Source organism: Belonocnema kinseyi, chromosome 1 (genome assembly GCF_010883055.1).
Source record: "Belonocnema kinseyi isolate 2016_QV_RU_SX_M_011 chromosome 1, B_treatae_v1, whole genome shotgun sequence".
Lineage (NCBI taxonomy): Eukaryota > Metazoa > Arthropoda > Insecta > Hymenoptera > Cynipidae > Belonocnema > Belonocnema kinseyi.
The window spans coordinates 3,605,302-3,610,461 of record NC_046657.1 but is presented as its reverse complement, the minus strand read 5'-3'; the positions used below and the strand labels follow the sequence as shown (position 1 = coordinate 3,610,461).

The 5,160-nt window shown below is 32.2% G+C and overlaps 1 long non-coding RNA gene across 1 annotated transcript; it reads right to left on the bottom strand.

Moving 5' to 3' along the window:
• Window positions 1-266: 266 nt before the first annotated feature.
• LOC117173369 lies at window positions 267-4,147 on the bottom strand. The gene is made up of 5 exons (XR_004467169.1): window positions 4,046-4,147; window positions 1,798-2,015; window positions 1,604-1,698; window positions 494-1,471; window positions 267-372 (listed from the first exon to the last, which is right to left on the bottom strand). It is a non-coding gene; the product is annotated as an uncharacterized LOC117173369 (long non-coding RNA).
• Window positions 4,148-5,160: the final 1,013 nt, after the last annotated feature.

Genomic DNA, 5,160 nt, shown 5'->3' with positions numbered 1-5,160 from the left:
GTTAAGTGACGAAAAACGCCTTCGGTATTTACCTACATTGCACTCATACTCACTATTCTCACACAGGCCGTGAAATGTGCGCTAGTGACTTATTAAAAAATTTTAAAGATTGATCACAAAAGTATTGGCACAAGTGGCACCGCATTTTTGAATATTAACTTAAACAAGAATATACGGGAAGACAAATAATATGAGCTGTTTTCACACTTTACGAAATAAATATTTATTTCTCATAAATATATGAAAATTTTATTTCATTACATTAAGAAACCATAAGCGTAGGAAAACTATAACATACCAAGTTATTTTTTAGGGTAGCATCTCTTTTGTAGGCTCTTTACATTACGACACATTCCATTCTATAAGATATTTCTGTAAAATAAAAAATAAATCAATACACGTATTTATTATTTACACAAGTGCCTGTTAATAATATCCAAGACGCCAGTAATGAAGTGCTTATCAATAATAATTTTGAGTAAAAAAAACATACTTTAAACGAGGTCTAGCTATGCAAAGCTCAGCAGCAACTTCCTCTTGTGAACTACTCTCCACGTCAAAATCTGTGTGAATTGTTGCAGATATACAGGTATTTTTGAATAAAGTTCCATACTTGTTGTTCAGTACTCGGATACTGTGCGTTTAGAGCGTGGAAGAACTTGAAGAAAACGTCCAGTGCTTGTAAAGGACTGTCCATACTATACTTCCTTCCATCTACGTAGGCGTAAATCTTCGTGAAATGATCGAGATCATTTCCAACGGCTCAAATAAATGATTTTAGAGTGTCTCCATGGTTAACAACTACGTCCTTTCGTCGCTTTAGTTCCTCGTCAACGTGGGTTTCATCCTGTGAGTATTACATCAATTTGGAAGCAACCTTACAAATCCAGAAGACCGAATCCATTTGAAATTAGACAAGTTCTACACATTCAATGGCAGAATTTTTCCGGCGCCGAATATAATGTTTTTTGGATAAAACAAGCCGACACGTATTTTTGTGATTAGGGAACACAATTCTGACGAAGTTATGCGTATTTGAACTTTTTGTTTGTTAAAACTCGAAGAATAAATTTGAATGCCAAGCGACAATCGTGTCCTGATTTTGAAACAGTGCAATACGATACCATTTGGGTGCTCCAGATTGGCTGCAAAATGTCCTTTTTTATGCCGATCGATAAAATTGCAGAAACTAAGTATTCCCAAGCTGTAAACAAGGATGCACTTTCTTTACTGTAGCGAAGTACAAAATCTTGCAGAAGTAACTTATACCCAAACTGGGTATGTAAAATAGGGATTTCCTGAATGTAATTATAAATGTCATGTGGTTCCAAAAACTGTGCCCGATCCTGGATACAAATTTTCCAATTTTTGGCTTGAGTTTCATCCAAACCCACTGTGCTCCTTAGATACTAAAAAGCTATTGAACGCTCAATCGTTGTGGACCTTACTTCATTCAAGCAATTTTCTGAATCTGCGAAATTTATAAAAATATTATTTTCATGAATTATGCGCACAACAAAAAATTTGAAGATCTTTTTTTAAGCTGGATATTCTCCATTCATTTGGTCTACCTAAAAGCTGTTGTTTTTAGTGAAAAAATTACCTCCGATTTTAATCAGAAATTAAGAACAGAAGCATTTAGAAATATGCCGACTGTAATTGTTTCTGATCTCGCTTTGGCATACATGTACGGTGTTTCTAAAAGCAAAGTGTGCCATAAATTACAATTAACATAACAAATAAAAATAGAGCTTAAAAGGCACCATAATTAACATATTTCTTTATAATAATACGTACCCTGCACATTCTGATCACAATCTTTAGCATTATTTTTAGCGAACCGCCTAACTTCTGGTTCACATTATTGTATCTGCTCCATAATTTGCCCTTGTGTAAAGTTCTTGCAGTGGTTTTTGTCTTCGGTTTACCTAGCACAAAATAAATGCCTTCCCGTTCGTTGGGGTAATCCTCTGGAACCTCCACTGCCGATTTTGACAAAAATTTCTTTTTTGATCCTGCAACATTATAAGACGTGGGTAAAGTAATTGATTAACTGAATAATATCCTAATAGAATGCAATTACTTAGATATGATTAGTTGCAAAGTTTACGAATAGGTAGTCGATAACACACTCGACTAAGGTTTGCCGCGCACAGCTATCGAGTAAATCACCCTTAACTATGACTGTCTGGCCCAGAGAGACACTGCAGAGATGTGATTTCACACCCTTGAGAAAAATATACTAGATATTAAAAAGTTTGTTATAAGGACAACCTTGTGATTTCATCGGCAGAGTTAACACTTTAGGTTAAACGAGAGATTTATTTTGGAAAATTGTATTTTTATTCAAAAATCATAGGCATTTAAATACGGCTGATTACCTTCTGAGTTATTTTAATTAGAAAAGAAGAAGAAAACAAAGAAAAAAAAATACCAAGAACCAAAAAAAGAAAAATAAATAGGCAAAGTTTAATTATACAGGAGGAGGAGAAGTAGAAGAAGAGAAATATTCATTATTTTTCGAGCTATAGGCATTTTTCAAGAAGGTGTAAATTACCCTATTCAGAAAAAAATGAACATTTAAAAAAAAAGAAGAAACAACCGAGAAGAAGGAAAGTATTTTTTTCGAGTAATTAGCCTTTTTCAAAAAGTTCGAAATTATATTTCATCAAGAAGAAAGACTTTTTTTAAATGTTGTTCATTTTCCAAGTTGGAAGTAGAATTTTACATTGAAGAATAAGAAGAATACAAGAAGCCACAAGGAAAACCAAGAACAATAAAAAAAGACTTCAGGTTTCTAATTATTGGCATTTTAAACAAAATTTGAAATTTTACGTTAATAAGGAGAAGAAAAACAGCTAAAAGGTTAATTATCTTTCAAGCTGTCATCATTGAAGTGAAAGAAGAAAACTAAGAACTGCAAATAAGAAGAAAAATATTTATTATTTTTGGAGCAATTAAAGGTGATGCTACCTTTCTCGCATAATATCAGTGATTTCAAACAAAAATCACTACATTTGAAACAAGATTAACTATTTGAATTGATTTGTAATTTATGTTAGTGTTTTTGGTCTGTCATTAATGGTATTATAAAAAAAATATATTTGGAAGAACAAATACAATGTTCGATAATTGTTAGTTAGTTTGAAGTGTCTAACCTCAGATCGATATTTTAAAAGCAAAATCTTCTGAATGAAATATAATGAATTTTGTTTAAAATTCTCAAATTTACAATCTTAACCAATTTCGGATTATGGTAGTGTTTTCAGTTAAAAATTTGTATTTTTCTTCAAAAATCTTATGCTTTAAAATAAGGTAAATTACTTTCTGAGTTATTATAATAAAAAAAGAAGCTACTAAGAAACAAAAGAAGAAAAATAAATATGCAAAGTTTAATTATTTTCCGAACTAGTGACATTGTGGAGGAAGAAGATGAAAACAACAATCAGCAAAGAACACAAGAGGAGAAGAATTAGAAGAAGGGAGATATCCATTATTTTCCGAGCTATGGGCATTTTTCTCAAAGGTGCGATTTACGCTATTAAGAAAAAAATTGAACGCTAAAAAAAAAGAAACAACAGAGAACAACGAAAGTATTTTTTTCAAGTTTTCGACCTTTTTCAAAAAATTTTAAATTGTATTTCATTAGGGAAAGAATTTTTTTAAATGTTGCTTATTTTCCAAGCTGGAAGTAGAATTTCCACATCAAAGAATAGGAAGAAAACAAAAAACCACAAGGAAAACAAAGAATAATAAAAAAATGCTTTATGTTTCCAATTGTTGGCATTTTTCAAAAAATTAAAATTTTACGTTAAAAAGAAGAAGTAATTCGTGTAATTTGAGGGAGGAGTGTAATTTGCGCATATTAAGATTAGAAAATTTAGAAAAATACTAGAAACAACAAAGAAGAAGAATCAATTGAATAAGAGAAGAAAGCTCGAAACTATAAAGAAGAAGAAAGATATTAATTACTTTTGGAACAATATATGGTAATGTTTGTTTTATGTTTGAAATAAAAACAGAAATTAAAATATATTAAACTTACATTCGGAAAGATCGGTGATTCTTCGTAGTCATTCACGTTGCTTCCAAATGGCCGAACATTTCTTCTCAGAAGCGGTTGCAAAATGCGGTTCGATCCAATGAATGGTGATTTGGCTCTAGAAATTACGGAACCTCAGTATTCGCACAAGAAGATGGTATACGTGCGATGCGGCATCCCAATCTTGGAAAAGTTTTCCTTGCGCTTGCGTTACGGCAGTGCGCCTATTGGTCGCGTGGCAACTGCGACCAATCACGTAGCGCGTACGCGCGCGGACATTTGAAATACATTTCTAGTATTTCAGATACTTACAATTCAAATCTTAGATACTTAAATTTAACATCTCAGATTATAATAACGTTAAAATCTTGTGTTACTAACCAGTAATATCTCGGATGTTAAAAAAAATATTAGAGATCCTGTCTGATAATATCTGGATATTATGTGTTAGTATACGTATTTCTAATATCTATTCCCTAGTATCTAGTTTTCTCCGTGTATATATTATTGTTAAATATCAAAGTTTTTAATATCTGTTTTTCAATATCTAGTTTTCTCCGTGTACAAATTTCGTTCAAATGCGCAGGCGTGCTTACCCTATTGCAAACGATTCGAACGCTTGTGCCGATTGAAAATGATTAAGAACGATATACAATTTCTGTCCCGATTAATACCGATTAAGAAGGATTCAACCTTCAATCAATCCCAATCGGATCCAATCTACTAAACGAGGCCCTAACTAGTTTAGTCGAGATGAGGTGGGAGATTGCCGAGATAATGGAATAAGAGAATGTGAAAAACATGCGCAGATAACTGCGCCCTCTTGGTGGAAATGATTTACCAATTAAGTTTCTGCCAGAGATTAGTTTCTGCTCAATTAGTTACCACAAAGATATCTTTGTTGCCGATCTGACAATTTTGGAAGACTTCGGTGGTCTTCTATTTATATCTCGATCCCCATCAGAAAGAAATGAAAGAAATTGGCGATTTTTATGTTTCGCATTATTCTTAATTTCATGCATGAGTCGATTTCGAGGTTATGTTTTTCAGGTGTATATAATATGCATATTATTACTGTTATATTATTGATGTTAATATTTTAATTATAAAATATTATA